The sequence below is a fragment of the Marmota marmota genome, unplaced genomic scaffold (assembly GCF_001458135.2).
Source record: "Marmota marmota marmota unplaced genomic scaffold, marMar, whole genome shotgun sequence".
Lineage (NCBI taxonomy): Eukaryota > Metazoa > Chordata > Mammalia > Rodentia > Sciuridae > Marmota > Marmota marmota.
The window spans coordinates 50,776,184-50,799,348 of NW_026000229.1; positions in this window are offsets into that span (position 1 = coordinate 50,776,184).

The window sequence follows — 23,165 nt, forward strand, 5'->3', positions numbered from 1 at the left end:
TGGGGGTTCTTAATCTCCCGAGGACCGTTGGCCCCGAGCACCCGTCTTCGGAACCCCGAGTGCGGGCTGTGGGCTCGCGCTGCCGCGGACAGTGGGGCTGCGTTTTGCATATTGTTATGGTGACCGCCGCGGGCGGTGAACTGTCTGTGACCCAGGCTAGCAGGCTAGCCCTGGCTTCTCAGAGTAGGGAGGGGACGAGCAGGGACGCTGCCTTGAGGGGCCTGGACACCGGGCGCGGGACCGCACTCCTCCAGCCCCCGGCCCAGGGCCTCGGCCTCGTGGATGCCCTCCTGGCGGCTGGGCAGCGACAGGGAGCGAGCCAGCCGCCTCTGCTCCCTCACCGCTGGTGAAAACCACATTTTTGAAGATAGTAATTATCTACAATCGTTAAACGGCAGCAATTAGAGACTTCATCTACTTCCTGATTTTCCTTGTGACATTTCTATTGTTTACCCTTAATAAACCAGGAGAGAGGCTTCGCGGGATTAAAGCAGGATAAAGTGGGCAGTGAAAGGGGAGTGGAAAGGGGAGGAGAAAAGTGCAGGAAACTCGGGAGAAGGAGCAGCTTGGCTTTAGTGTTGGAGGAGAAAGGATTATTTTTCCCTTTGGATGTGCCGCTCCTGGGAACCCGCGCTTTTGTCTTCCTCTGTTGAAAGACTTGTATTCAGAGCACCGTGAGTGCTGATAGGTGGGTTTAGCACACATGTGAGGAGTCCTAGCTATGGAAAGACTTATGGGACTTGGAGAAACGTGTCTTGATAACTTGAAGTAAATGCCAACTTAAAGATAATTTTAAAGAGAAGCTCCCAGACACAGCTGCCTACTCTTCCTCACTTTGTTGCTAGAGTAGTAAATGGGATAGTGCTGGAAATCCCATTACTGGTCTCGAAACTGTCTGCAGCTAAGCGTTTTTCACACCTGCATAGTAATTGCACTTAAAAAGACAGATATCAGGGTTCTCTAGACAGAAGGAGGAGTGACAGAGAAAAAGCCACAGTTTGGTCTGTCTTATGTAACTTCAACCCAACCTAATTTTGTGAAGTTTGGATTTATTTGTGTGGCTGGCTTCAAAGTATGTTTAACACTGTGAACTTGACATGGAAGATTAACTTACGCCAGAACTTTATTTCATTATTTCCTTTTGAGGCAATCATTGTTGAGATGTTTCAGAACAGCAGTGAGTGGGCCTGGAGGAGATTTTGTGTTCATAGTTGGAAGTGAAGGGCATTCCAAAGCCAACAGAAGGATTTATATTCTGGATTGTCCTGGTGTCATAGGCTTATTCCAAAGTAGGCTATGTAAATCCATTGCTAGTTGCATATGAACTGCCTTTTACTAATGCTTTCCAGGAGACATTAAGTCTGACATTGCTGCTGTTTACCTGACAGTTGGGGTCAGACAGGCAGAAGTTATTTGTGCACCTATTTGTGCCAGCTCTTTGTTTAGGCATTGAGGATCCAGCAGTGAACCAGGAACTTTCAGTTTAGTGTGGAGTGACAGGCATAAACAGGACAAAAAAAAAAGTGAATAAATTAATAAATGACAACTTCAGGTGTTGCCAAATTCTCAACAGAAAATTGGTTAAAGAGTGACTGCTGGGTTTTGCTTTCTTCAGTTAAGTCAGGGAAGGTCTTTCGGAGAAAGTAAAGTGTGAGTAGAAGATGCTAGTTGTTTTTTATATAACTTGAATTGTCTTTGTTTGAGAGTAGGTTTCTGACTCTAGCAATATTAAACTTTACAGAAAAGGTAAAATAGTGAATAAGTGGGTATTTTAAAGAGGCTCTTATTGAATTATATCCTAATCTCAGGACTTGAGACAGTGTCTTCCCTTTTAAAACAACAATAACATTCAAAGAACAATCACTATCACCATTGCATGTCTGATCTTCTAGGATATATGTGTGTGTGTGTGTGTGTGTGTGTAAATAGTCTGTTAGATTTTCTTACTTGTTATTTTTGAGGTTAAAAAATGCTTAGTGTTTTATATTGATGGAATTCTTTGCTTATACAGTATATTGTTTTTTGTTTGCATTTTCTAAAAGTTGTTGTGACTGTCCCTCTATGCTGTCTTCTGAATTTAATAGTAAAATCTTACCAGGAAATTCTAGAGGTCAGGCCGAAAGGTTGATAGATATCTGTATCTTTATATAGTATTCTGCATCTTTTCATATGTTACAATATTAATTAATCCTATGCAGTTAGGATTTTATTGGGTTATAACTTTTTGTCAGATTAGTGAAATTTAAATTTTTTCATAATTCCAACCAGTTAATGTATCACAGCCACATTTTTTTGTTGTGCCCACTAATTAATTGAATGTGCAGGAAAATGTCTACTCATTGGGTCTTTCTTGCTCTTAATTTTAAACTTGACTAACATTTTAAGGTTGGGGAAGTGGCTTAGGATTTGAGAGGCAGTTGACTGGGGTGGGAACAGCATACATTCACAGTTAGGGAACCTGATTCAAGTCCTGCATTCTTGTCAAGTGGCTTTGTGATTTTGACTTACTTCCTCCCTGTTTTTTTAGCAATAACAAAATATGATTGGATTAGATTTTCATCAAAAACCCTTGGTCTGTACTCTGGAATTTTGTCATTGGCTCAAATGTAGAAAATGTATAGTTAAGTTACATTGTCCAAATTGCTTGACATTTGTTGATTTTTATGTATTAAAGTGATGGTACTAGAATTCGAGTAGGCCCACATCCTGCATCTGTAGCAGAAAGGCTAATGCTATGTTTGTTTTTTATGAAGTAGACATACATAAAACAGGCTTAAAAAAGTAATATTACACATATACTTGATTTCTTGGTGGTAGGTTATGCATGAGAACATTCAAATTGGGTAAAACTTGCTGTCTCAAATTTAAGAAAGGCAAAGATGGTTTGAAGTCAAGCTAAATAGATTGAAATTCTAGCATAAGGAGGAGATAATCTCATGGTAGAATTTAGGACTGGAACGGGCCTAAGAGGTATTGGTATATATTCAGCCCTTTTATTATTCACAAACTGGGGATTTGGAAAGGAAATTTTTTTCGAGTTCCTACTTCTTCCTATCTGAGCTGGGTCACTGTATATACTGTTTCCCAGTGCTATCAGCCCCTCAAAGTACCCTTTTTGGATTCAATTTGAAGCATGCGGCTCTCTTGCTGACTAATGGCCCATCATGGTTTTTGGAAAAATAATGCTTAGTTCCCCTCACCTCACAGTTGAATGGGTAATACATTTTGTAATACATTTTCATTAGATGCTTCACAAAATATATCTCAACCAAGGGTTCCTAACTGAGGGTCCACAGATGGAATTCAGGGAATCTACACATGTGAATAGGAGAAAAACACATCTTTATTTTCATTGAATTTATTAATTCAGACATTGTATTCAGATGTATGTAGCATTTTGCTTTATTATCAGCATATGAGACAAAAAGGTCTACTGCTAGACTTGTCATTTAATGCCTCAACATAGAAGTACATGTATGATTTTTTACAATTTAAAACTACTTGGATAACTCAGTGTAACTGATTTCTTTGGTATTCTATTTTATACATTGAAAAAACCCATTTGTCTGAGCAGAGTTGAATAGGCTTCATCAGACTACCAAAGAGATCCTTGGCACAAAAAGAACTTAAGATCCTTTACAAATTAAGTTTATAAATATTACTGAAAAAAGAAGTTAAGTATCTTAATGGAAATATTAAGCACTACTAAAGAGGGGAGATACCTGCCTTGTTTCCTTTGGATCATGCAGTTGCCTGTTAAATAAAACAAAAAGGACTATTGCTTGAAGAAGTTATGTGTCTTTCTTTTTAAAAGGTGGTCCCCAATTTTTATATGTTTTTCTGTTGTTCTGTAGGGACTTTGCCTTGATTCTGCCTCCCTTTGGTGATAATAAGGAACCTTAAAATGTATCCTGACACTTCTTATTTTCTGATCCTCCACTCTAATTTGGGCACATAGACTTCAAACACTAGTATCTTTTATAGACTTAAAAGCCTTTGAACTGTTTTTTTTTTTTTTTTAATAAAACAAAATCTTTGTTGTCACTTAGCATGTGGGGTGATCTGAAGAGTTCAGATCTGTTTATGTGGACATAGTGTCTCATTCTGTAGGCTGTTAAGGGTTATGATGTTACTGACTTTAGGTTGCTATATTTTTCTTTACTAACTTTAGCCTTGTTTGGAATATGTTGCTCTCTGTGTGACTTTGTGGCTTCTGGTCTGACTTTCTCAGATTTATTTGGTTCTTTAACACAACAACGCTGGAATTTTTATTAGGACTTTTCACTTTGGGTCATATTTCATCATGTGGGGATGCTTTTTATAAACAAATAAAAGCAGCTTGATTCAAGTTCTAACAACTTGACCAGACATTTTACCTGAAAGATAAAATGCAGACACAGAAGACCAGAACAGAATAAAACATAGCAGTTGCTGTATTGGGGTGACACTGATGTTTTGGACCTGGAGCCATTGTTCTGTGACTGCTGTGCAGGGGTGGCAGTGTGGCCTCCCTGAAAAGAGTATGTGAGGCTGTAGTTGGCTTTTGAATGGAGACAACAGCAACTGGTGGACCTCATTGGTATGGGAGAAAAATAACTGTGAGAAGGAATTTCTAACATCTTTGAGTTATTAAAGGTTTCTCCTGGGGTGTGCAGTAATCTACTTTACAAAAAGAAAAGTGAAGGTTTGAATGATTCAGTTATTAGTTCTTACTGAGCTTATTGTCACCATCTTCTGGAAAATAAAATAATATGAGCAGAAAGTGCTTCATATTTCTTAGCATTGTCTAAACCGGCTGTTCTCAACCACTATCTCAGCCACCTCATGATCAGTCTTGAGGTATGTAGCCAGTAATTTATGACATGTAATAAAGTATGGATCTTTCAAATGATTCAGGGATGTTTTAGTAATGGCATTTTTACCTACATGCATTCTGATGTTTTCTCAAGTGGGAGAGAAGGGGTGGAGTCACAGTAGGCAAGCTAGAAATTTATTCATTCAGCATATATTCACTGGGTATCTTCTAGGTTCGGGGAATACAGCTGGGACAAGGCAGACGGATTCACTGCTCTGGTGAATTGCTAGATGTTCTTGTCATAACCCGTAAGTGAGCAACTGCTGATGTACAGTGTGTATGTATTACCCAAATATTCAGTATATATAAATGTTTGTCAGGTTTGGCACTAAGGGATACACAGACAGGCATGGTTACAACCACTGTGGAATTTACAGCCTAGTTGGGGAGAGCGAAAGGCTGTGATCCTGGTATGTCAGTAGGCTCACATAACCTCTGCCTGAATGCAAAGGGGGTGGCCCACATGCAGTTTCATGGGCAAGAGAGCTCTAGAAAGAGTATGCTAAGACCTATGGGCAAGCTGCTGCATGTAGCTCCTTTAAAAAGCAGGGAGGAGCCCTGAATGCTAGAAAAGTGTTGTTGAATAAAATAATGGGAAAGATGAGACGGAGGTAGGTGAGGAGGGGCTTATAAACTATTGGAAGGGTTTTGAACTTCATTCTAAGGGTGTGGGAGACTATCACAAGGTTTTCAGAAGTGAGAGGGGTGCAGGCAAAGCCTTCAACCAAGAGGACACAGTGGAGATGGAGGGAGGAACTGGGGCTGGAGCCCACCAAAGCAAAGAATGGAGTGAGCCAGAGGCGGCTATCTGGCTTCCAGGTCCTACTGCCTGTCCCTCTTGAGACAGAGTTGCCTCTCTTGTCCCATGTGTTGTGTGGTTTACCAGAAAGTGCTGGCTGGGGATCAGTCCTGTTCTCTGATCCTGATGCTGGGTTACAGGCACCGTCCCTGCCTGCCTTCATTTATCTCACCTTTATTGGGAGAGATGGCAAGCCAGCAGGTAGATAGAAAGTGGAATTTCAGAGAGTGCTGTGAAGAAAATACAGCAAGATAGGGAGAAGGAAAGCTGATGGGAAGGGCTGAGGGGACTAGCAGGGTAAAGTGGTAGTGATAAGGTTGCGGTGCTTTTAAATAGAATTATCAGGAAAAGCGTTCCTAAGGAAATAATCCTGTGTCTTTTGGGAGTCTCCGTCTTTTTCAGTGTTCATTTACACTTTTTTTTTTTCTGGTTCAGCCACTTAGATGGGGTTCTGCTCTTACAGCCAAAAGATACTGAATATTCCATTAGTTAAGAAGCAAAATGTATAAGCAGTTTACAAAGGGAATATAGAAGAACAAACAGATGTAAGGACAGATAGTTACTGTTCCTCCACATAGACATGGTTCAGTGCATAGTGCCACCTGCCACCAGCCCAGAGTGATAGTTACATTCCACCAGAGTTCATTGAAACTGTCTTCCCTTGGAGTTTGCCCTTGGGGTCAGGGATGCTTGCCTGACTCCACCCTCTGTGGATTGTGGGCACGCCTTTCTGGCACACAGTGAGCATTCATGGATGTCTTTAGGAAATGGATTTTTAGGGACACACCCCAGCACCCTGCTTGACACAGGTGACACCAGGTTTAATAGATGTTTCTTAATTTGGAAGGAACACTGCTTCTGTAGTACAGTTGCGGTTCTATGAACAATCCTGCCAGCCTATAGGGCTCACGTTAAAGATTCCTCAAGATACTAAGCTACTTTACTGACATCATCTATTCCAATTTCAACTTCTGTTTGTTTTTCTTTTCATGAGTTACCTAACAGTCATTTTGTCACCTGCAGAAAGTTCTGCCTTGAAGGGAAGTGGGCCATCTGTTCTAATTCCACCAGCTGCTGTGAACTGCATTGCAGTGCCACGGTGGCATTGAAAGGCTGTGGCCATTAATGCCTGTTAATGATGGCTGGAGATACTGTGGCATACAAGACTCTTAGATGACAAACCTAATAAATATGCATCGGGTATTTTCAGCAGTGGGTTTAAGTCTCGATTGAGGTTTTCTTTGCAGCCATCCACATAATGCTTCTCACTCTCAAACACTTAACTCTGCTTATTCCCTGCTTTTCTGCTCATGCAGAATCTGTTTTTAGGATAAGAAATCATTATTTCAAGCTTTGTACTTCCATTCTAATTAGTACCAGTTTAACAGAATCCAACCACAGCAGGCGGTTGTATGTTTAGTTTCTAGACTATTGGTAGGAAACGGGGTTTACTATTGCCAAGTGCTTCTGAGGAGCCTGGGCGGCTCTTCCTCCCTCCTCATTTGTACCTGCTTCTCCCGCTTCCTGCTCCTCATTTGTAGAACACTCTCATTGTAATGAGAACTTGTGATAGGTGTGCAATTAAATTTTCCTGAGGCACTTGATTGATTACTTTGAGTAAAGGTCATTTCTGTACAAGGACCATAGACACAAAGGAATATATGCTTTCACACCAGATCCCAGAAAATTATGCAGACTAGATTCTTATACTTCTCAAGATAGTTTTTCACACATTCAAACTATTTTCACTTGGTAAGCATTCAGTTGTTTGACCCTTCAAGCCATCTGTGAAAGAATTGTAATAAAGGCTGAGTTACTAAGGTGGAGATTACCCAGTTTTTCTATTTGGTGTTGTTGTAAATGGTTGGAGATCATATAGGCAATTCAGGTTTTTTACTTCATCTCATGTTTTTCCCAGCCAGTGAGAGTTCTTCCTATCCCTGTGTATGCATTCCAGACCTCCCATCAGAAGAATCCTCTCTTTGAAACAGGTCTGGTTCTGAAATTGCATTGATCCCTCCACTTGGCACAAGTGATGCTGTGTGGCTTCTGGGTGTTGCCTTAAGGGATGTTGTAGCCTGTCTTTGCCCTCCATATCCATAATAAAATACCACTTGCTGGGGGCTTCAACAACAGAAACTTATTTTCTCACAGTTTTGGAGGGTGCATTTCAAGATTAAGGTGTCAGCAGGCACCTGAGACCTCTGCCCTTGGCTCACAGATGACCACTTTCTCACTGTGTCCTTACATGGCCTTTTCACTGTGCATGCATATCTGGTGCCTCTTTTCTTATAACACTAGTTATACTGGATTAGGACCTTCCCATGTTACCTCATTTTAACTTTGGTTTTCTGAGAGTTAATACTTAATAAGAATTTTAAGGGGTTACAGTTCAGACCAAAATGTTCTGTTAGAGGGCAGCTGACTTATCACAAAAGTCTGACTACCTTGCTGAAGGTAGTTGCTCTGGCAGATGAGAGATTATAAAAGGGGAGGAGAAGTTCTTCCATCCCACAGCCATTCCAGCCATCTCAGCTGAGGCAGCAGACCTGTGATTGAAACCATCATGGGTCCTTTGGCCCATCAAGCTGCGAACCCATATCATACAGAACAAAGATGAGCTCTTTCCACCACCCTCTACCCAAATGAAAGCATCATGAGCAGATAAGCAGCAGTTGTTTTAAAACACTTGTTTACAGGAGATTTGTTATATTGTAGTAGACAAAACACCAGAATACTATGTATGCAAATGGTTCTGTGGTCAGATTTGACAACTCTAACATGAAATAAATTACTCATTTCTTATTGAATTTTTTTTTGCTTCTTTCAGATTATTAATTACTTTAATATGCACATTTTCAGCCTTTTGGATGAGTTATTCCAAACATGTACTGTGTGGTTTGAAAGTCTTGGCTGACAAAAGCATTTGTGGAGTGATTTTATCACATGCAAGTCACCTGCAGGTTTCCGTGCATTCCCCCTCCATAATCAGTACAGTCTCCCACAATTCACTGAGCAGTTGAATAGCCCAGCTGAGCTGAGAACCCTGATTCTGGGAGACTCCCACATAAGCAGCTTTCACCCAGGACAGCTAAGTGCATGACACAGATTTTCAGGCTATTAAAGGTCACCTGACATGAAATAATAGAACTAGCAGAAATTTGAGTAGGGGAAGTAATCTATATCAGCATTCTGCAGGTGTAGGGTGCCAAGTAGACCAAAGAATGTTTTAATACTGCAGTCAGGTGGTTAAATGACAGGATGAAAAGCTCATTTATATTGGTTGTACCTGTCTGTGACTGCAGGCAGTAAGAATGTAGGATAGCTCCTGAAGTACTTCACATGTCTCATGCTTGAAATGGAGAACAGTTTTGTCAGTTAAGAAGTAAGCAAAGGCAGAAGATTGCTCTGGTGCTCCCAGTTTTGGGTGGGCCAGTATACTCTGTTCACAGAAGAAGCCAGGTGTCCTAGCAATGCTGCTGCCAGCCATCTGCACAGCACCATGGGTGGAAGTACCTGCAGTCATGGGAGTCACCACCTCCTTCCAAACTGGACATGTCACCATAGAAAGAAAAGGGACTCCTCTTGTAGTTAGCTGATGAGACAAATGTAGCTTCTAAACCTTTCCAATGGGGAAATTTTTCATTTTTAATCAGAGAGAGTGAGAAATGCAAAATCCAGACTTTGCCTTTAAAATCGATCAACTATGTGTTAAACTTCCAGGGATGGAGTTGTAACTCAGTGGTAGGGCACTTGCCTCACAAGTGTGAGGCACTGAGTTCTGTCTTGGCACCACGTGAAAACAAATAAAGGCACCAAGTCCATATACAACTAAAAAAATAAAAATAAAAAATTTAAAAAATGATAAATTAAACTTCCAAATCACATATTTTGAAAGTTTGAAGCTTTCATAATCTTTTAGATTTTAAAACAACTATGGTAAGACTTTTGGGACTATATATAAAATTTCGTCGGTTGTGAATGGGTATGTGTAATTAAAAACGGAATCCACTGTACATCCAGAAATTGAGCAGTCTAAACATGTTCACCAAACATGAGCCACTCGGTTTGTGCTAGGTGATGCTGTTGCTGCTTCATAATGATGATTAGGGGACCAGGGGTGCCAGAACTCACATGTCATATGAGGAAATGTGGAGCAATAAATTGTGGCTGGAACAGAGGAAGGATGGTTGGAGGGAGCCGCTATTCTGGGAGCACTGTGTTAGGTTGTGTTAGGTGTTTTATGTTGTTGTTCCAGGAACTGTTTTTTGTTATGTGGGCAGTGAGGCTCAAGCTTAGTGACTTGTCCAAGTTCATTCCACTTGTGGGTGGCAGAGCCTGGTTGAAAGGTAATCTGTGTGACTCTGAAGCTGATTCCTTCTACCAGGTGAAGGTGGGAGGCGTGTATATTGCTGGGAGATTGGAAAGGATTTCCCAGGGCAGCAGGCTTTGAGCAGAATTTTGAAGGGTGACCTGGATTTTTATAAAACAGTAGTTATGAAGGCAAAGGGCTTTTGGAACATGAGGAATTTTGCTCGTGGTTGAAATTGGGAAGGAGATGAAGTAGGATCAGGGTGTCAGCAAATTCTTGTGCTCTTTGTGCAGACCATCATTTTGGTCTAGGGCAGGTTCTTTCCTCTGTTGCAGGTCTCCACTGCCTTCGCTCTCTATTGCTGAGCTGTTATAGCAGTAGTGTGGGACATGTGGGCCTGCTGTATCACCCCCAGACCAGCCCTCTGATGATATAACGGAGAAAATTTCTCGTTTTTGCCATTTGCTTGCCCTGGCCGTGTACTCTGCTCAACCTCTGCCTTATCTTGTGGTGTGCCACTCACTTTTGAATTGAAGTGAAGCTTCCTGAGTTTAAAATCGTCATTAGAGAGGAAGTATTAGGATCTGAGCTTTTTAATTTATTTTCCTACTGAAATGAGGGAATTCCAGTTAGAGTTGCTCCTTAGTGGCCTGATTCTGCTTCCTCTTGGAGGTGCCTAGAGGGCTGGCTCATACAGGTCATGATGATGGCATCTGTCCTTCCTTGAGAGCTTTCTCTCAGCCAGGTCCTGTGCAGAGTGTTGACTTCTCTGTACTATAAGGGAAGTGGATGCCATCACTTATCACTCCAAGTGAGGAAACTGAGTCATGGTGCCTGAGAAACCTGTCCAGATCCCTGGACTGACATATGACTAAGCTCTGATTTGAACTTAGGCCTTTCCAACTCCAACACAGTGGTTCTTAGATCCTGCCTTTACTGTATAGGTTCAGGAACAGTTTTGCACTATTTTAATTACCTTTTTTTTAGCCAAATACTTGCATCCTGGGTATTCTCATTAAACACATGACACAAAGCTTCCCACCTTTAATGAAGTTACTGGCAAGGTTACAAAAAAGTTTTTTTTCTTATATTCACAGCCGAGATTAACTTTTTGGGAAAAAAGTTTGCTTTTTTTATTGTGTTTTTGTATTGTATGTTTAAACATTATTAAATGTATGTTTTCCAGGGAATAAAAACTAATCCTCATAATATCTGCCTTCTTATTTTTCTGAATGTTATTACAGTTGAATTAATACTTCAAGAAAGACCTGCCTTGATCATGTAGAGGAATTCAAAGTTTATTCCCCTAGTTTCCAAGATGATTTATTGAGTTATTCTTCCCCGACAGAACAGCTCTGTGATTGCACAGTATGGCATAGCCCTTGAAGTCTTGCCTTTGTCTTTGTTGGTGGTGATAACTTAGGGATTTCAATTTGACCCATAGCTTGGAGAAAGAGCTGTGAGGGTTTTCCCTCTCCAGTAAAGCCTGGGATCTGCCTGGAGACTAATGCTACTACATGTGGAGTTTTCTCTTTCTGTCTCTTGATCTTCCTGTTAGTATTGATTAAGGGGAAAGAACTTCACAGCTTCTGTCTCCTTGCTCACAGTACTTTGTACAAGTTGTTCCAGTAATGGCACTCATTCAGCTAATCTAAAAAGTACAGGCCAACAACTGTCCAGGAAAACTGCCTTTGTTTGCTTATACTGAGTGTTAACTTAGACCAGATGAGAACTTCAAGGCTTTCATGAAATTCAGTTGATGTAGACCCTTCTGAAAGCTGGTATAGCTTTATGTTTTACAGTTTTAACCTTCCTGTGATGGCAGTGAAATATTTTCAGTGACATATGTTGGGAGCTGCATATGACCCAGGGTTTCTGAAAAACATTCTCAGCAAACAGACATCCTAAGATATCAGATGGTGAAATACCAGAGGACAAATACAGCATCTTGATAATCAATATTAGATGTTATATGGGGAAAAAGCAGAGACCTGAAGCACTGCAGGGAAGTAATTCAATCAGCAGATTCTGATAATGTAATAAACTACACAGGGTGAAACTTGAGTGGTTTACACACACCAGAATGCCCTTCAATTGAATTATTGTCTCATAATAGTTGTCTGCTCATGTACTGCTATTTTAAATATTAAAAGACAATGCAAGTAACTTTTCCCCCTCAGATGAAAAAGAAGACACAAATCTTCATCACTTTAATAATTTATATGCCACCCCCATTACCATCAGAGCTCATGTTTTGGATTTATTAGTTAGAAATCCTGTTTGGGAGAGCAGAGCATGCAGACTCTGTATTGTGTTATTTGTAAATCTGCTCCTCCATTGTGCAGATGCCCTGGAGAGTTGCTTCTCTCTTGGTGAGGAGGACAGAGTGGAGGGCCCTTCCCTCACTGGGTTTTCTGGCTCACGTATCAGTTTGCAGCTAGGAGGCAGGCATAAAGAACCTCCTGGGGCAGTCATGGCTTGAGAGGCATACTAAAAGCCTGTGTGGCTGCCACAGGCTAGGTGTTCCATTGCAGTCCTGGAGGAGGTGATGGAGGCAGGGAGGCTGAGACCTTGAGAGATTTAGTGTGAGGATGCACATGACTGTAATGGATTTTGAAGTTCAGGAATTTGAGTCTGGATCTCAAATTCTAAAGTTCATGCATATTCTGCTTCTCAAAACTGTAGATACATCTTAAGCTTGTAAAAGGGCTTTCTAAGACTGGACACACTGCACTCTGAGGCCATGTCGTTATCAGTGATAACTTTTGAAAATTTATTTATTTATTTTAATTAGGTATATATAACAGCAGAGTGCATTTTGATTAATCGTACACAATTGTAGCACAACTTTTTATTTCAGTGGTTGTTACATATAGCATCATACCACATATAGCATCATACCACACATGCAGTCATATCTATACCTAGGGTAATGATGTCCATCTCATTCTGCCATCTTTCCTGCTTCCATGTGCCCTCCCCACCCTCTCTCCCTTTTGCAGTAATAACTTTTGATAATGACCAGAAAGGTATAATTCTTCAGGTCTGGCATTAAGTACAAGAGTTGTGATTTTTAACTAGAAATGCTGGTGTCGTCCCCACTGGACCAGGGATGAAGTGGGCTGCAGTATAGGCTGACAGTCCTGTGGAGCAGCACCTCCCCTTTTGATGGCTCCACCTGTTTACATTTCCCTTTCTTCTCTTGCCTGAGGCCCAGGAAAGGGTCGGAGGATGCCTGCCTCTGTTTTTCCGGTTACCTCCACTCACATCCAATTCGGACAATAGAGCTCAGCTCCCTTGGGAGAAGAGCTTTCTGTAGTCCTTTAACTCAGTCTAAGTGAATCTTTCTCTGATCTAATTGGGTATTTTTATCCATTTGAACAGCATCATGATAATTACACAAATCACACCCTCTTCCATTGGATTTGTAAAAAATTTTTTATCCCAGTTTCTTCTAGGTTAAACTAGTTTCAAGTTATATATCATGAATTCTTATAATTTTTAGATGTTAACATTAATTTTTAACACTAATTATATAGCGTTCCTTCACTGAAAAATTTGTAAATGAAATTTTTTTTAAAGGTAGAACATTTGCATTCAGGTAATATGGTATTAATTTAAAAAGCTGTATGCTGAAAGCATATATAAAGAATATTAAAAAAAATTTTGGAAGAGGGAAGAAAAATCACCCATGATGCTAATATTCTTTTCTTTGTTTTGTCACACACCTACCTCCATTTATGATCCAATGTCAATATTTTTATATACTTCATGTTATACATGGTGCATATGCTTATTTTTAAAGTATCAGCTAATTGACCTTCATTTTTAGGAGAATTTGATTACTAAAAAAAAAATTTAAATAACCAAATATATTTTTTTTGATCAAAGCGGGTATGTGTTAATTGGTTATTTAACACAAATTCTGCTCTTTTGGAGGGGCATCAAGATTTGCTCTCTGATTTTAAAGGTCTCTATCTGTTCTAACAATGTATGGAAGGAGAAACAGACTGGTCTCTGTCTTACTTGAGGTCCCCAAGTAGAGCAGCCTGTATGTGAAGGGCATGGCTCCTGAAAATGTCTCCTAGGTGCTGAGAGGAAAGGACACTTTTGAGACAGTAAATTCTGTACATGTGTTGTCCATAATAACTTATTTCTTGTCCTTGGAGCTTTCCCCTGGACCTCTGTGATGTGTCTGTATAACTTTCTTCCTTCTCTTTTCTGCATCTTCTGTGCTTTTTGCACATATAGTTCCCTCTGCCTACCTGCGGTTCAGTTCTTTCTTCCGCGTTTTGCTCACCTGGTTATGTAATTCAGGTGTCACCTCCAGCAAGCTGCCCTGGTTCTCCTCTGTTTTCCTCCATCCAGAACCAGGGATTTGTAGTGTCATTCTGTGCCGTGGAAATGTCTCCTCCTTATTGGGCTCCTTCAGGGTAGGGCCTGGGGCTTGCTCAATGGCTCTCCTTCTCAGCCCTTGGTGTAGTACCTAGCATTGGGTGGATGGAGATAAGGATGAAAAGATGTTCTCCTGAAGGAGGAACATTCTACTGGGATGGTGTTTTCCCCTTTCCTTTGCTTCCTGCTCCATTTTAAAAGAATTCATTGTTAGTTCTAAAATAGGTATTTGGTTTATTTGTATTTCTTTAATAAACTTCCTAAAGTATTCTGTTTGTGTCTTCCAACGTAAGCTAGATTATCAATTTTTTCAGCACACAAACATAATGGGTGTTCATTTATGATTGGCTGACCCTGAAATGAGGTGGTAATGACTTTAAAATTTTTCCCTTTAAACTTTTTTTTTTGAAATTTTTTGTAGTTATAGATGGACAGAATGCCCCTATTTTGTGTTTATTTTTATGTAGTGCCAAGGATTGAACCTAGTGCCTCTCACATGCTAGACAAGTGATCTGCCACTATGCTACAGTCCCAGCCCCTTTCTTTAAACTTTTAAGAAAGAGAAGGGTTAAAGCGGGTGAATACAGGATATGACTGGAAGCTGACAGTAATTTAAGCTTTTGACTTAAAATGGGCTTCCTTACTGTGTAGTATTAAAAATCTCTCCAGAAAAATCAACAAACCCAGTCACATTTTGACAGTGATAAATCTTTATTTTTATTCAAAAGTTGTTGCTCTGAAAAAAAAAAAGTTAGTTGCTGTGGTTTCTTATCTTTTCACTCAAAAGTAACAGATAAATATTTTTTCCATTATTTTTTCTTGATTCTTATCATAGTCGCTTTTGGGTCTGTGTGCTGGCTGGGCTTATTTGTGTGTGCTTTCACTCTGCATCATCTACATTTCAACTTCTCTCCTTTGATTCTTAGAGAACTCTATGCTTGCAGTGCATATGTGGTGTTTGCTGTTCATCCAGTTTCCAGGTATTCTTTTTTCATATCCTTACAGACACACTTGCTGTTGGTTGACCCCCTCTCCCCCATAATACTGTGTTGAGTGCCACTTGTTATATATTTGCAGCAGGACAGCTGGGGTACTCTGAAAGCCAACTTGAGTTTATGTTTCTCCCTTTTTTTTTCCTTTCTTTTAAAAAACATCTTAAACATTTTAAAATGTGAAATTATTATATAAAATTTAAAAATTTTGTGATTTTATTCTTTGACTCTAAGAAAATGTTTTTATCAGACAACCTTTCCTTAATTCCCTGTCTTAAATTTTTTAAAAAATGAATCCATAAAAACATATACAAAAAAGAAAAAATCCTCATTATTATGAGGAACCAGAGATCTGGTCATTAAACTATTTATTTTTGCTAGAGAGGGTTATGTGTAGCAGGGAAATATAAGGCATCTTTCCTTCTGATTTTCCTTTTTTTGTCCCCCTTCTCCCCAGTGCAGTCTCCTACCCATCCTCCACTTTGTAGAATTCTCAAATGAATATTCATCTCCTTTCTCCATTCCCACTCCAGTTCTTATAAGCAACACAATATACAATGAAATGTCTAAAATTTAGATTATTCATGGGATTTATAAGAAATAAAAAGAGAATGTGATTTTTTTTTAAAAAAAATTACATATACATTGGAGAGCAGCATAATAGCATAAATTATTGTGAATTAAGGTTTTCGTTCCTAGTGGTGTCGGCAGCCCTGAAGCTGTATTCTAAGTATAAAACAGACACAGACACAAACCAGCCTCTGTGAGCACGTGCACTGCCTCATGACGTGCCAGCAAGAAGAAGGGAGATGGTCTGCTGCTCAGTGTGTGTACAGATCTTTGGGAGAAAACTGCAATCCAAATGATTTGTGAACTGTGGTTTTGTAAAGTGGCTTAATGAATTTGTTCATTTGGTTTGATTGGATTATAAGAGACTGTCTTATAGTGTGGATCTGGCTGATTATTTTTGCCTTGTATATTTTCTTTCTGGGATATTATGGGCACATGCTCAATAAAAAATGACCCAGAAATTGCAGGTATTTTCTCAAACTGAGAAATAATGCTCAGGGGTGGTTGCCCAGAGACTTGGTGGAATATTGGTGGCCAATGAGTCAATTTATTGCTGATGATCTCTCTAAAGTGAGATTTCTCTAAGAGCTGACATTTTTTGGCTTTTTGTTATAAATGTATTAGCTACATATGATGACTATTATTAAATTGAAAATAGCCTTTATTTTTCTGATAGAATATATTTCAAAATCTGAAACACTTATTTTCCTGAACTAAAAGTAACTGGAATAAAAAAAAAAGACCAAGGCCAAGAGTATAATATGCTGAATATATTGCTCACTATTAAAACTGAACAGTCAATAGCCTCAGTTACGTAGTAAAGACATCCAGTTAGAAAATGCTACAGGAGTGGCCTGCTTGTGGACCATTGAAGTTCACGTTAACTGATGATTTAGCAGAAATTTCTGTAGAGGATTATTATTGTTTTTTAAATTGGTGCTTCTCTTTTTCAGATACAACATTTGGAGTCTACTTTTGATACATGGGGCTTGTCTCATTGACCTTTCTGCACATTAGGGATCTTTGAATAACTTTGTAAATTTAAAAAACAGAAAACTGGAACTCAAGAGAATCCAAACATTTCATTCTACAAATAAAGTTAAAAAGTAAAAGTTAAATGTTAATTACAAATTTGATCTCTGTAAGGGCAGAATGTGTGGAGGGCATTTCTGTCACCCAAGGGTGTCATTGGTTCACTCATGTTCTTCACAGTTGAGTTTTTCACTGTCTCTGAGGGGGTGTAGTAGAGTGTTGAGTCCGCAGTGTCTTTGATCATGCCCTTAGATAGTGTGGCAACAAAATAAACATGTTTGTTTAGTCCTTTTGTGGAGCATACAATTTAGAAGCATCATTGTTAACTTCTAGATTGTATTTTTAACCTTTTGAACTGGCAGTTTCTTGGAATGTGTTGAGCTTTTGAAAATGAAATTAAATCAAGGTTTCAAGTAAGAACTGGGACCAGAAAGCAAAGCTGTAGATTCCATATGTGATCTACCATTCTCTAGAATTGTTCAGTCAGAGGGATGCCTTTTGTTTAAATAAGAAGAAAAATAATAACTGACTACTTTGGCCTGCTGACCTTGGTAATTATTAGCTCCTCTGATGTAATTTATTAGTGTAATTTATTGAGTGCCAGGGGTTTCAACTGATGTATGAAGCACAGATTTATATGGGACTCCTCCCAGGGTCTCACTCTAAAGTCAAATACGGATCTTTCTTTTCTTTCTCTCTTCTCTTTCCCTCCTCTTCTTCCTCTTTTTTCTCATCTCCGCATTGTAGGTATGCATGCTGACTGACATCATTTCTTTCCAGTAGACTTGTTGGTTTGCCTTTTGCAACTTCTAGGAGTCTTACATGGAGAAAACCTTACAATGCAGAATTTGTTTTCCAGCTCCCCCTTTGAAAAACCTTTTCACACTTCTTTGCTTTCTGAATAGAGGTGGAAAGTATTTTGCCTGACTGGTGTGTGGTCCCACATGAAAGGTTTGTTTGGGCATTTAGCAAAACGGTGATTTTTTTTTTTTTTTAACCTTCCCAGTAGAGACTTATTTTCATTTACTTATACCATAGGAGGTGGCAACATCAAGTTTACAAGAAAGAGTAGAAAATAAGTTTATAATACCTTTCAGAAAGTGTTTTATATCTTATATTAACATAAGAATCCCATGTAATTTGTTTCCTTAGAAGGGAGATACCATTGAATGTGCATAGTAAGAGGATTTTCTCCCATGAAATTTGAGAAATTGCTTTCTTAGTCACTGATATAAGCAACAGAGGAGAAAGAGCTTTTTGGATCTTGTGACATGTAATTGCTCTGTGTCTGGATTAAGAAGCGGAGTAAGAAAAGGCAAGCCCAAACTACCTAGAGCTTAGCAGGTCATTGGATCCTGTTTCATTGTTAGGATAGCAGACTTTTCTAGGTCCCTTGTAGGGTGTCCTGGCTCTGGTTCCTTGTTACCTCCAGAATGTTGCTGACCTGAGAGTCTTAGGTTTGATTCTTCTGCTGCAGGTAAGGCTTGTGTGTATACAAAGGAACAGTTTGGGAAAGGTGGGTTTGTGCATGCCTTCTCCCACTTTGGGATATTTAGCAGTACAGTTAATACATGATAAATGATCATTCAACATTCATGTGTGGGGTTCTGACCTTGTCATCCATTTTTTAGAAAGCAAGACTGTGATCCAATTTAAGGCTGTTGGTTTGAATTGAAGATATTAAACTGTTCCGAGTTTGTATAAGTTGCTGATGTGCTGTAGTGAGTAAAAAATAGATAATCTTTGCAGAGGAGTTCAGAAACTGTATGGTTTGGAGCTAGTGTTCCACAGTCTCGTGTGTAGAAGGTTGATGTCTAGTCTCCAAAGCTGTAATGTGCAAAGGTGGAGCATTTAGGAAATGATTGGGTGAGAGGGCTTTAACCTCAACAGGAGGGATTAATTGATTTGATAGATTAGCAGTTTGGATGGACTACTGGTGGTGCGAACTGTAGGCAGGTGGGACGTAGTTGGAGGAAGTTGGTCACTGGGGGGCATGCCCTTGGGAACTACATCTTATCCCTGGCCCTTTTGCTTCCTGCCCTATGAGCTGAGCAGCTTTCTTCTGCCACGCCCTTCCTTGTTTCTGCCTTGGAGTCAGCCAGCCATGGACTGAAACCTCTGAAATTGTGAGCCAAAATGAATGTTTCCTCCTTTAAGTTGTTTATGTCACATATTTTTGTCACAACAATGAGAGGCTAACACAGAAACATTTACATTAATGCTTGGGTCATTCTCACAGAAAAGTTATTTGATTCTGAATATTAGTTCTGAATATTTCCTCTTGAAATGGGACAACAAACACACCTTCTTGGGCTTCCTTCCTTGCTGGATGTCACTTCCTTACCTGTAGAGTTACCTGGGCTCTAGGAAGTGTTTTCTGGGAGGTCTTGGGGGCTGCCTTGCTGGAGGCATCCACTGGAGGAGGCTGCTTCATGAGCTCTCAGAGGTCAGAGATGAGAATCGGCCAGGCCATGTGCCCTGCCTCATGCTGACCCCCTCCTGCGCCATCTCACACTGACTCCTGTCTCTGTTATGTGCTCACCAGAGCATTGCAGTGCTCAGAAAATTGCTTTCTCCAAGAACTGGCTGTTTTTGTGTAAGGTAGTCATTTTTCATGAGGAGGTAAAAGTAACTTCAGGAATATTCTTTGAAAATTGCAGATGTAGTTAGCAAAAATTGCAGTCTCAAAACATAGTATATTTTTACATAGATTTTGACACAGCACAATACATTTGGAGTTATGGCCTTATTGTGGGATTAGAAAAGGCATTTTTTTTTTTTTTTAGGATTTAAGCATTTCCTGGATTCAGAATTTTCTGGCAGCTTTTAATTAAATATAAGTACAGATGTCACTATGGTTCTTTTTGTCTTTCAAAAACTGGAAATTATCATTAATTTTCTATAATGCCTATCTGTAGCAAAACACTAGGGTGGCAGCTGCTGAACAGGGGTGTTACATAATAAGGAATTTGCTCAATTTGAATTTGTCAAGTTCAGACTTTAGAAATTCTGTAAAATGTCCTCTTTGGCACATTTTTAAAAAAATCAAGTTTTACTGTTAAAGATATGGGAAAAATGGTAGCATATTAATTTTTTAAAGATTTGATTCACCAAACTAATCTTAGCATTTATTCCATTTCTCCCTGTAAATGATTTGTGACATCACTGAAAGAGCAGATTGTTTTTAATCTATTGTCGATCAAGTCTGTGCATTCACTCAATTTCTTTGAAATGTCAATAGTGGGATTGTGGAGACCTTTAGTTCATGTTGAAACAATTCTTTCTCATGTGTTGTTGGTGAGTTTGTTTTCTCAGATGTCTTTTCACAGCCTAGCTTTGGTTCTTCCCTGCTGACATAATTGATGAGCATGTGGGGAGGTGGTAGGAAAGAAGTAGGGTTATATGTGATTCAAGCTGGTCCAGCTGACAGGGACAGGGATATGAAGGGATTTTCAGAATGTGGCAGCACATTTAGAGGGACAACTGGGTAGAGGTGGAATCATTGGATAAGCCACAGAATCCTTAATTATCTAACCTAGTGCCTTGCCTCTGGGATACCCCAACTGATAGGGTATTACATAGAATGGGGAAGGTGCTGACCGGGACTGGGAGGGAAAGGAAGGAAGGAAAGAAAGACAGACGGGCCAGGGAAGGGGGAGGAGAACTGGCAAAGGATGTGACAGGAGGAAGTCTGGGTCTGCTGAACAGAGTGGGGTTTATTTGTATTTGGTAGTTTCATGATTTAATTGTCTTTGACTAATTATGAAGCTATGTGAAAACTGACCAGTATGTATTTTGTAGGCAATTGCTTATTTTCTAAGTAGAGTTCACCCTGTGATTTCTTGCTTAGAACCATTGAAGTTCACTTCTTACAGAACCTCACTCCCTGACTCTTCCTGTTGTTGCTTCTTTTATCATTGTTTACCTTTCCTTTTCTATCTTCTTCTTTGGGTACATTTTTGTTTTGGTTTATTTTTAAAATCTTTGATTTACTTGAGTCAAGTGTCTGAGAGTTTTTTTTTTTTTTTTAATGCTGCCTTTAATGCTTGAGCTTGCCACCCCCATCCCCCGCAAAGTTGCAAAAAAACTTTTTTAGAGTTAATTTTCTAAAAATATGATTCTGGTACCCCATGAGACCCTACTAGCACAACTGAGAAACAGAAAAGCTGGGGCCAGCCAGAAGTCCTGAAAATAGACCTGTCACAAACCACTCCTATGCTGCAAGGTTCTATTTGGTAAAATCTGGCTCCATTCTTTAAAAAGGGTGGTGCAAACCAACTTCTTTACCAAAAGGAAAAGGTGGGATTTTGATATTTGAGCCTGGCCCTTGGCAAGGCATTTAATTGCTGCTAAAATTGGCCTTTATTGAGAATGGGTCTTTCCTCCTTTATGTATCTGAAAGGAAATGAATATGCAATTCAGTTGATTATGGCTAAATCGTGCATTGTGCCTTAAATCTGTTTAATTCAAAACTGAGTGCCTTAGTTGAGTGTTCTTGAGTCTGAAAGATCTGTACTTTTACAGAACTGATGCATCCCTCTCATTAATATTTTTAGGACTTGTAAAGAACATTTAAATAACAATCTACTTTCTCCAAAACAAACTCCTACCCGTTTGTAGTTATTCATTTAAAATGAGTTAAACAGTATCAATGTTTGCTTTAAATGAAACTCATTTGAACATATTTGTTAATTGCAAATTAGTTTTTCAAAAGTAGAGCAATAGTAACCACAGCTATAATATATCCTTAAGTTTTTTTTGCCTTTATGATATCTAAAAAAAACATACTAACTTTAAGCAAACCTTTGAAAATGACTCCTTAGAAAAGAAGTTTCTTTTGAAAGTTTCTTAGTAAAAACCATTAGATTAAGGGGTTCTGTGCAGATGCAGCACAGCCAGTAGAATCACTAACTACCCATGAGGGTAGTTACAGGGTAGTTTACAATGAAGATGTTTAACATTCTCCAGACATTAATCTGTCTGTAGTGTGTATTGTTGAGTGCAGTTAGCCTCTGTTTATGAATAGCAGTAGGAAAAGACAATGTTGAAGACTTAAATTTATTTATTTAAAATACAATTTATTTGTTTTATTCAAAATTTTCCTATATGGAGATGCAGGATGGCCTTAGAATTTTGCTCTTTGGCTCATTAAACTTATTTTTAGTTTTTAACTTTATGTTGAGGACCTGATAGTGTTTTCATTTTGAAATTCTGATTTAACCACAAGAAGGGAAAAATTGATGATGTAAGATGATGAGATCAGTTGGACAGGTAGAGATTGACTTGGTATCACAGGAGCTTTCTAGTATATTCAGAGGCCCAAGAGGGATGGCTGAGTGTTTTAGTCAGCTTTTTCATCACTGTGACCAAAAGACTTGACAAGAACAACATAGAGGAGGAAAAATTTATTTAGGGTTCCCAGTTTCAGAGGTCTCAAACATAGTTGGTAGAGTCCATAGCTCTGAACTCTGAAGATGAATATGAAAAGAAGAGCAAGGAATAAGAAAGTAAGCTTTGGACATAACAATCAGAAAGTAGAGAGAGAGAAAGACAGCTCTGCTCATGAAGGACAAAATATAAACTTGAAAGGCATGCCTCCAGTGACCTATCTCCTTCAATTACTGGAGACCTGCCTATATTTACAACCCGGTTAATCCATATCAGTGGACTAATCCACTGATTAGGACCCCGTTCATTAATGTAATCATTTCATCTCTGAAAATTCTTGCATTATCTCACACATGAGCTTTTGGGGGACACCCCATATCCAAGCCATAACACCAAAAGAATGGGGCAGATGTGTTGAGCTGGCAGCTTTGCTGGCCAGAGCATGTGGATGCTGACAATGCAGCTGAGCACTGATTTCTAGCCTCTGTTCCTTGACACTTTATTATTTAGTTATCCTCTTAATCAAGGAGAACTTGAGTGCAGTAATGTACAACTGGAGTTTGGGCTGGTTGGTTTGGAACTTCAAAGGCTGTTGGCAAGGCTTGGGCCAGCAAGCGGGCAGTCACATAGTTCTGAGCTGTTTCCTAGTAAGTCTGAGCTTCCCATGGGTGAGATGAAAGTATAACTTGTTTTAATTGACTTAAGACAGAGGAATCATTTGATTTACAATGAAGATGTTTAACATTCTCCAGACATTAATCTGTCTGTAGTGTGTATTGTTGGGGAAAATTAAGTGGAGGAAGAAATGTTGTGAGACCAGTG